The sequence below is a fragment of the Sminthopsis crassicaudata genome, chromosome X (assembly GCF_048593235.1).
Source record: "Sminthopsis crassicaudata isolate SCR6 chromosome X, ASM4859323v1, whole genome shotgun sequence".
In the NCBI taxonomy this organism is placed as follows: domain Eukaryota; kingdom Metazoa; phylum Chordata; class Mammalia; order Dasyuromorphia; family Dasyuridae; genus Sminthopsis; species Sminthopsis crassicaudata.
This window is the reverse complement of record NC_133623.1, coordinates 7969017-7979506: the sequence shown is the minus strand read 5'-3', so window position 1 is coordinate 7979506 and position 10490 is coordinate 7969017. Positions and strand designations below refer to the sequence as shown.

Below are 10490 nucleotides of genomic sequence, written 5' to 3'. Positions count from 1 at the left end.
TTTCTTAAAAGCCTATTGTCGATCCCAATTTTTGGACAGCATTGTAGACAGTACAAAGATATGTAAGCCAAAGTCACTGCCTCCCAGGAGTAACAAACTCATTTAGGAGAGAAAGATTCACAAAATGAAAATAATGTGAGAACAATAGAAGAAAGTAGATAAATTATCAACTAAATGTGTGAGTGTAGATGAGAGGGAGAGGGAGAAGGAGAGGGAGAGGAGAGACAGGGGGAAGAGAGAATGAAGAGACAGACAGAGACAGAATGAGAATATGAATGAGAATGAATGAAAACATATGAATGCACTTAACTCTTATGTTAGATATCCAGGTTAGATACCAAGAAGGACGACTTCTGGAGCTCCAGGCTCAGCAAGATCTGAAGAGACTGAATTCCAATTCCAGTCCTGATCCTCACTGTGTGACCTTGGTGAGTCAGTTCCCTGTTCTGAAACTCAATTGCCTTCTCTAAAAGTAAATGGATTGAGGCATATGTCCTCTAAGGATCCTTCTTACCCTGGCACTATATACGTCTGTGGCGGGTTCAGAGAAGACAGATATTTAATTAAATTAAATCCAAAAAACATTATTAAGGAACTACAGTACCTAAATCCGTTGTTAGGCTCTGTAGATATAGGAATTTTTTTAAAGGCCCTGGTCTTTGAGTAGCTTTCATTCTACCGGATATTCTGACAAGTTTCCACATGTAAGTACAGAAAAGTCAATGATGAGAGTAAAGAAAGCAACAGGTAAAAAGGCTTTGAGGATATTTGAGAAGGGAAATGGCACTAACGACTGGACTGATCTAGGAAAATGTTATAAATGTTTTACACTTTACTCTGCCCTTTACGCTGAACTTTCAAGAATAACGAGTGTTGTGACAGATGGAGATAAGGACAGGATCCATCCTACTGCTGGGCTCAGGCCCATATGAATGGAGAGAAGCAGGATATGGCATGTCCATTTGGGTGAATGGATAGAAGTCCATTTTGCTTGAGATGTGGACTGAATGACGAGGGGGCAGTATTGGATAAAGCTGAAAAGAAACTGGAGCAAGATGGGAGAAGACCTTAGAAGCCAGGCTGTCATTTGAAATTTATCCTTGAGGTAATAGAAGCTACTGCGGGGAAGTGATATGGTTAGATTTATGTGTTCAGAAGAAGGTTTTGTCAACTCTTGGGAAGATGGACTTGAAGCAGAATGATTGTGGCCAGAGGGGATTATTATTACTGTAACTAATGGCAAAAGGGATGAGGATCTGCATTAGGAGGGCAGTAAGGAGGTAGGAGGAGGTGGGTCTGCACACAAGACAAAAGTACAATCAATAGATTCATCAGTTAGATCACAGAGTGTGGTGGTGAAGGAGAAAAAAGGTCTAATGATCTCGAAATCCTGAGTTAGGGGGACTCCTTTAATATAAAGAGGGAAGCCAGGAAGACTAGGTATAAGGGAAAAGATGATGGTGTAACTTTAGACATGTTGAGTTTGAGTTGTAGCCATGTGCTGGTGAGGAGTACCCTACACCCCCTTCCCCGCCCCCTTCTCCACTCAAGTCTTTTTCCAGTATTTTATCACAATGAGGGCTTTGGAGCCTTAAATGTTACCCGAAGGGTTTTTTGAAAGTCCTTTTAAGAAGAGAAAGTTTCCAGTTAAGGTCCAGAGATGGGCTTGCAGTTGGGCTCAATGTAAAGAAGCTTCTCTTTTTAGGTTTGGCCAACAGATGATTAACTTTTTAGCCTTAACTATTTGAAAAGTTTCTTGTATCATTCCCTGGGCTTTGTTTAGAATAAGAGATTAATGACCCTGAAGATTTCATGCTTTAGGATGCTTGAAACTGTGGACTAAAAGTACAGGTTTATGAATTTCCACTACTTCAGTTTTGAGAAAAATTTTACCAAGTTGTAGAAATTCTATAATTTGCTTTTTCAAGCTGGGGACTCAGTGGCCAGCTGGTCCTTTCTTGATTTGGGTAAAGACTTACAAAAAGGAAGTTTTCAGGTCACACTGAAGACAGACTTCCTAACTTCAGAACCGTCCAAAAGTAGAATGAAAGACCTAGGGGATGCTGAATTTCTCTTTATCAAAGATTTTCCGGCAACGACTGGATGATTATTTATCAGCCATGGTGTCAGCAGAGATTCTCAAAATGTAGAACAGACCCATGAATGGCCCTAAGACCTTTGCATATTTTCATAATAATTTAAAGATATTATTTGGCAATTAAAATACTACTCCCACTCCTTTCTAGGTATTCATCTATGTAAGACTAGATTTTCTTCACAAATTTCAACTAAAACAACAGATTGCAACAGATTGAAAGTAGAAACAGATAAGAATCCAGCTGTCTTCTATTAAGGCAGACAGGACAAAGATTTGCAAAAATAAGGAAAATAATAGCATTTTTTCACAATTTTTATTTTGTTTTGGAAAATAAGTTTTTTAAAAAATAAAATCAAGTTATTTATGTTGACATGTAATATGTTTTTGTTTACATTTAAGTATATTAATATTTTCAACATTAATCAGTTTTACTTTATAATATTGTAAAGGTGAAAGATCCACATAAAATCTTAGAATCTTCAGTAATTTAAGACTGCAGAATGGTCTCAGACCAAATGTTTGAGAACCATTGTTAGAGTGATTAACGTACTGCTAACCATAACATGTTAGCCTCTCTTTCCTTTGGGGTTCATTACATTCCTCTGAGACATATTTTGTTTTGAGACCCCTCAAGAATTGCAGCTGTTCTTCTCTCTTCCATTTATCCAGGAGTGGAGGGATGGATTTGAGAGGATTTCTTCATGTACTTTGCTTGTCTGCTTCCTTTTGCACCCTCCAGTGAGGGAGACTAATTTGTCAAGTGATTGGCTGAAGTCAATAAATTTAATTGAGACAGTCAATAAAGCAATGGCATCTCCATGGACAGCCCATTAATCCCATTTCCCACACCTCTAGACTCGGAAGAATTTGGACTTTAACTTCACTTCTTTGACTACATTACTATAAATCTAAAGCAATAATTTAAATTCTCTGGGACTCGGTTTCTCTATAAGTCAACTTTTGTTAACATATCAAAGCTCTCACTACTTTGTTCAGTGTTGATAATGAAATAAATTCAAATCATACCCCTGACTTTTTTCCCTCTGGGTTAAGTGACTTGCCCAGATCACACAGCTAGAAAATATTAAGTGTCTGAGGTCAGATTTGAACTCTGGTCCTCCTGGCTTCAGGGCTGATGCTCTGTCTAATGTGCCACCTAGCTGATCCCCCCCCCCCCCCGACCCCTGACTTTTTAAACAATTTATATAACCAGGAGCAAGTCATTTTAGCACCATGTTTTTTTTTTTTTTGTTTTTTTTTTGTTTGTTTGTTTGTTTTTTTTTTGGTGGAATAAGAAAGTTGCGCTGTATGGCTTCTGGGCCGCCTTTCAGCTCTGAAGCTAGAATTCCCATGAGCTCTTGGAAACTCAGTCTGACACTTTGCTCTAGTTAAAACTGAATCCCTCCCAATTTTATTATCTTTTGAGTTTCTGGTCCATGCCATCTGGACTTATCAGGTAGAAGCAACATCAGGCTAATAATAATAATAATCAGGCTTTAACTTTGGGTATATCACTTGACATGCCCATGTTGTAAATAAGGATAATAAGATATTCGCCATTCCGCCAATTTGTTATTAGGAAAGTTCTTAGAAAATCTTACTATGTCATAAGAATGGAGACCTCTGACCATCATTCCTTTTTTGAAAAAAACATACTTGTTTAATATTTATGTTTCAACAATTCAGTCAAGCATCCTAAAAGACAAATGTTGTGCCCCAGAGTAAAGAAAGTGATAGAGAAAGTATGAGGTTGACCCAGCATGATGGTTGTGAAGTATATACATGCCTCTAGGCACTATCCTATGCAGAGATAGTTAGAATTTGAAAGCAAGCAAGATTTCCACCATTAAGAAGGTCTGTTAAATCCAACATGAAGTTAATCCTTTCCAATGTTGCTAGTCCAGACAACCACGCAACCAGATCCACAAGGAGGAAGCTGGAAATTCCGTGTGATATTGGGGATAATTAGCTCTGGCTGGAACTCAGCCCACAGTTTAAAATCAGACCCTTAATTTCACATTAAGGTGATGATTTGAACTTGATGTATTCTAGTATTCGCACCAGTTGCTTTTGGAGAGAGAGAGAGATTCAGAGTCCTCAGGGACAGAAACCAATTGGCAATAAGTGCTTATTATATAATAAAAATGGTTTAATATTCAAATTTCTCACTGTGGTTGGCTGCCACTAAATTCATAATTACTGAATTCTTAACAACCGGATTGTCTTCAGAGCATTTCTTTCTGCTGACAAGGGGAACAGAGGTGAAAATGCTAGGGGCAAATTGAAGGGCTGCTTTCCTCCCCTTCCGCCTCATATGGTGTGCTTGGGGTTTCTGGACTGAAGATAAAATCATGTTAATATTTGGTGGAAAGATCAATTCTATCACCAGTGCGGCTTCAGTGCACTATGACTCCAGGGATGGATTTCTTAAGTTGCTATGGTTTGACCAAAAAAGAAAAGAAAACAAAAGCCTTAGCTCATATTGACACATTTTTCTTGCATTTCCAGGTCACCTGACAGCAGACACAGTTGGTCTTCTCCTCTGCCCCTGAAGCAGGTAGGACGTTATGGAGCTTCTGGCGTGGGCTCTGGAACCATCAGTTCAGATACATTTGACCAGGGGTCTGAAGGGACTTGAATAGAGGAAATGGAAACCAGTAATCTTAATTATTCAGTGAAAGTCAATGGGGCTCAACACTGATATAAAAATGTGTAGTGCCAACATTGTAGAGGGCAATGAAGAAGCCCAACTAGCTACATCAGATAAGGAAAAGGGCTAGTACCCAATTACAGGGCTGGCATTTTAAAGGCATTATTTCCTCCATTATTTTTTTACTCTTAGAATATTCTCTGTTGCTTTTTCACCCTAGAAGATTCCTCTTTCCCTAGAAAGTAACTACTCACTCAGAGATTTTTTCATACTAAGTCTTTCCTTAGAAGCCTCTTTCTCTTCCCATCAGTGATTTCTTTCTCTATGACCTCTGTTCTGAGTAAGTGTCCAAGACAGCCCTGCTTGCTTCTTTGCTCATCTCCCTCCCCTGGAGACAAACCACCTTCACTATCTCCCCCTTTTCATTTGCTTTTAATGTAAATGTCTTTCCCCATCACAATACAGATTCCTTGAGGACAGTTACTCTGAGTGTGAGTGTGTGTGTGTGTGCACACGTGCACGTGCGCGTGTGTGTGTGCACGCGCGCGTGTGTGTGTGCACGCGCGCGCGTGTGTGTGTGTGCGTGTGTGTATGTGTATTTACAGGATTTGCACGGTACTTGGTACACAGTGAGTGCTTATTAAATGCTTTATCTTTTCAGTAATTTTGTATCCCATTCATATTTTAAATGCCCCTCTCCATTGACCTTTTGGTGACTAGTTTCTCTATTTCTTCAGAGTATGACATTCCAAAAGTTTCAAATGGCATCTCTGAAAGAATGGTATTGTTTAGAGATAGTTCTACGTTTCCCCAAGAAATTGATGATTACCATGCAGTGTTCCAAAGGCAACCTGCCAAATTATATTTCTCTAATTTATTTTAACTTAGGACAGTGAGAGACGTACATAATGAGAGAGAGATGCGAGTCAAAGGTCCCCCTCTTCTTTTTCTCTCTATTCTTTTTTATGTGTGTATGGTCATTGTAATACTAATGCTATTGGTAGAATAGGGATATCTGTGATCTCGGGAGGAGTATCATCTACCAATGAGGGGTAGGGTTAGACATAACAACTTCCTCTCCAATTCATAATCTTAGAAGATAAGGCCAGAATAATATGGGATTTAAAATAGGCAAAACATTTTGGAAATATAGCAGTGTGGCCATTATAACTCTAAACTCACCACCTCTACTAGAAGTCTTCATGTTACAGTTCTTAGGTTTTCTTTGCCTCCCACTCTATGATTTTGAGATCCGAACGTGTAGGTACTCACATTCTCAGGTAGTTCCCACTGGAAGAAAACACAGCTGGATGAAAATTGGATATATTAGCCAAAAAGCTGACTATTCTGTCTCTGCAACATAGGGAAACATATGGGGAGTTGGCAGACCTTTTATTCTGCCATCAGGATCACTGTGCAGATATCAACTTCCCTGAGTGCCAGTGTTGGCTTTGGGCTGGGCAGGGCACTTTAGTTATTCCCTCAATGTGAATATCAAGGTCAGTAGCTGGGGAAATATGCTTTAATATTTGAAAACACTTCAAGAGATGTGCAATGGATACCTATTTTATGCATATAAATAGATTTGCAAGGAATAAAAATACACCCTTTATGTAAAAAAAAAAAATGTATTTCCTTTAAATCGTTCTATCAGTCCTCATAAACATAACAAAGATACAGGTTTGAAATATTTGTGCATTTTCTTCTTGGAAAAGGCTTGCTGAAACAATAGCAGTAGTTTAATTACAGTGGATGTAGGTACCTTATAACCAAATGCCAACTTAGAAATAGTTTAATCTACATAGCTAATTTGCAAGAAAAAATGAGGGCCAGAGATTGGAATTTCACCAAACCCATATAGATAAAAGGTGGCAGAGCCAAGATTTAGACCTGGGTCCCTTCCTAGGGAACCTCAAGTATAACTTTTTTAAAAAAAATTTATAGTAAATGGAATATGGGTTTTTGGTTCTTAGAATTACTCTCAAGTATATTTTATTATGCTTACTCTGATAGTGAAGTTCTGCCTCTCACACTATGCCCAAGTCAACTGAATACCTAGGAGAAGAAAAGTCTTTTTTTTTTATCATCCAAGTGCTTTCCTTTCTTAGGTTTGATCTTTCAGATTCTCCCCAAGTTCTGGATACTTCACCTAATCAGCTTTGGTGGAGATCCTAAGCCGTAAAGCCATATCAAGCTCAACTTAGCAAAGACCTGAAATCACACCTCAGAACTTATGACATTCTTCTAACTTGTAATTGATTTGCTAAATCAATTCCCCAAACCCAGAATTCCAAATATTTCTGGAATCCACAGAGATAAGGAAAAATACAAAACTTAAGAATCACATATACTATTTTTTCCTATTAAATGTATTTATTTTTAATACAAATTACTTTATGAATCATGTTGGGAGAGAAAAATTAGAGCAAAAGCAAAAAACCATGGGAGAGAGAGGAAAAAAAAATAAAAAAAAATGAGTGAACATAGCATGTGTTGATTTATATTCAGTTTCCTTAGTTCTTTTTCTGAATGCAGATGATATTTTCGGTCCAAAGTGTTCCGGAAATGTTTGGAATTCTGGGTTTGGGGAATTGATTTAGCAAATCAATTAGAAGTTATAAGAGTGTCATAATAAGTTCTGAGGTGTGACCTGGAAAATAGATCCAAGAGAATTTTTTTTGTTTGTTTTTAAACATGTGCAATTCTTTTATACATATGTCCACAATTATCATGCTGCACAAGAAAAATCAGATCAAAAGGAGAGGGGAATGAGGAAAAAAACAAAAAGCAAGCAAACAGCAACAAAAAAGTGAAAATACTATGTGGTAATCCACATTCAGTATACACAGTCCTCTCTATGGGTACTGATGGCTCTCTCCATCACAAGTTTATTGGAATTGCCCTTAATCACCTGGCTGTTGAAAAGTGCCATGTCCATCACAGTGGATTATCACATAATCTTGTTGTTGTGAACAATGTTCTCTTGGTTCTATTTACTTCACTTAGCTTCAGTTCATATAAGTCTCTCCAGGGCTTTCTAAAATCATCCTGATGGTCATTTCTTATAGAATAACAAAATTACATAACATTCATATACCATAACTTATTTGGCCATTCTCTAACTGATGGGCATCCACTCAGCTTCCATTTCCTTACCACCATAAAAAGGGCTGCTACAAATATTTTTGTTCATGTGGTTCCTTTTCCCTTTTTTATGATTTCTTTGGGATACGGGCCCAGTAGAAACACTGCTAGATCAAAAGGTCTGCACAGTTTGGTATCCCTTTGGGCATAGTCGGGAAAAATAATTTAGGAATTATTGAACTATCTGAGAGCCATGACTAAAAAAAAAAAGAGCCTGGACAATATCTTTCAAGGAAAACTGCCTCTATATCCCAGAATGAGAGGGTAAAATAGTCATTAAAAGAATCCACTGATCACTTCCTGAAAGAGATCCTAAAATGAAAACTCCAAGGAATATTGTAGATAATTGTAGGTTGTGTTTTTTTATAATTTTAATTGCAATTGTAATATTGTAGATAAATTTCAGAATTTATCAAGGAGAAAGCACTGCAAGCAGCTAAAAAGAAATAATTCAAATATCACAGAGCCACAATCAGGATAGCCCAGGACTTAGCAGCTTCCTTATTAAAAAAAAAAAATTAAAGGTCCTAGAATATCATATTGTAGATGGCAAAGTAACTTGGACTACAACTAAGAATCAACTACCTGGCAAAGTTGATTGTTTAATTAAATAGGGTATTTTCAATCATTTTTTATGAAAAGACTAGAGCTGAATAGAAAATTTAATGTTGAAATACATTACTCAAAGACAAATACAAAAACTCAAGAGAAGTATAAAAAGGTAAACAGGAAAGAAAAAAAAGTGTTATTTAAAGGTTAAACTGTTTACATTCCTACATGAGAAAATTATACTTGTAACTCTTGAGAAATACATCTTTGTTAGGGCAGTTAGAAGGGATATTCATAGACAAAGATGGTGGGTAAAGATAAGGGGTAGAAAAAGGATCTTACTGGAGAAGAGGAAAGGAGAGGATAAAGAGAGTAAATTACATCACAGGAAGAGGCACAAAAGATCTATTACATTCGATGTAAAGGGAAGGGAGGAGGATAAGTAATGTTTGAAATTTAATCTCATCAGATTTGGCTCAAAAAGGAAAGAACATATACACTCAGATATAGGAATTTTTCTTATCCTACAGGAAAGTCAGAGGGGAAAGGGGAAAGAAGAGGGAAGGCTGATAGAAGGGAGGGCAGAAGTAGAAAGGGAAGGAGGTAAGAAAAGGAAGGGGGGACTGAGAGAGGGAAGGGTACACTGAGAGAGATAGGGGTCAGACTATGTTCATAATCCTTAATGTTTCACATTCCCCATCTGTAGAATGGTGAGAGAGCCCCTGCTTTACCTCTTCTCAAAGAGGCTTCAACAATCCGATAAGAAAGGTCTGCCAAAATCTCTTAGTTCATATTCGATGGCAAAGCAGCGAATATTTGCCTTTTTAACCCCTAATGAGCCAACCTCAGAACCTTGCACATAATAAGAATGCAGGAAGTGTTTCTAGAATTGAATTGTGCTGATACCCTCACTCATTCATTCTCTGAGCTCTCATAAGGCACACACTCGTCATTTTGCTGTGGCAAAGCTGGCTGACTCATTTGACTTGATCTTTCATCCCCATTTGCAGGACTGCAGTCATCACCACTTTGCCTGAAGGATTCAGTGGGAATTGTCCAAATGGAAAGCATTGGCTTCACTGCTTTTTAAAACCATCACGTGAGTAGCCACCCAGGTGATAGGATATGGCACGATTGCCTCACTCGCTCATAAATAGTAGATATCACATGAAACAAGAGTTAATTTAATGCCTTAGCTTATTTCTGCTTCCCCCTTTCTGATTCCATTTTGAAATGTTTCCACTTCGTCCTTCACTGATCATCTTCTGGTGCACGGTGGAAAATCTTTTTAGAAATGTGTGTTTAGCATCTCTTGATACATATATCTATTTCAATTTTCTCATTGTTGCTCTAATATCCTTTTTATCTCTCTATTTTTCATTATTTGTCTCTGCCATCTATTTCATCTGGCTCTGCATTTTTAATGTCCTTTTTTTGTCTCCTCTCTGTTGGTCATCTTTCGTTTAATACTTCATTGTATGCTCACTGAGCCATAGTGAATCTAGCACCGAGACCTGGTTCCTTTCAAGGTTCTAAGAACCGATGTCATACGAGGACCCAGAGGGTCAAAGGTCAGGATATTTATGGGGCTTTCAACACCCCTATTTCCTCTTAGACATCAGAGTACTGTTGTTGTTGCTCCCAGGATCCCATCCTTTCTCATAGAATCAGAAAAGCAGAGGGTGGGGAAAAGCTTCAGATACCACTGAGTTTAGACAATAGCCATCTAGTGATAGCTATGCAGGGACCCACTCTATAACCTCAGTCAATCAATCAGCAAACATTCAGTAAGTACCTACTGTGCCAGGCATTATACTTAAAGCTGAGAGCACAAGTACCAAAAAAAAAAAAAGTCTCCTTCATGCAAAGAGATTACGTTAAGACTAGTGTTTATCAAGACCCTATTTAAACATGACTCAACAATTCAAATATCTTGACCCCCTGATGTAGCCTCTTTCCCTCTAGGGAAACTTTATTAGGAAGTTCTTCCTTATAACAAACTGAATTTTGTTTTTCTTACAACCCACGTTAGTCCCTCCCCATTACTGC

The 10490-nt window shown here is 37.9% G+C and overlaps 1 long non-coding RNA gene across 1 annotated transcript; it reads left to right on the top strand.

Moving 5' to 3' along the window:
* Nucleotides 1–319: 319 nt before the first annotated feature.
* LOC141548417 (uncharacterized) lies at nt 320–9783 on the top strand. Its single transcript, XR_012483939.1, has 3 exons — nt 320–428; nt 4607–4655; nt 9452–9783. It is a non-coding gene; the product is annotated as an uncharacterized LOC141548417 (long non-coding RNA).
* The last annotated feature ends 707 nt before the right edge of the window (nt 9784–10490 follow it).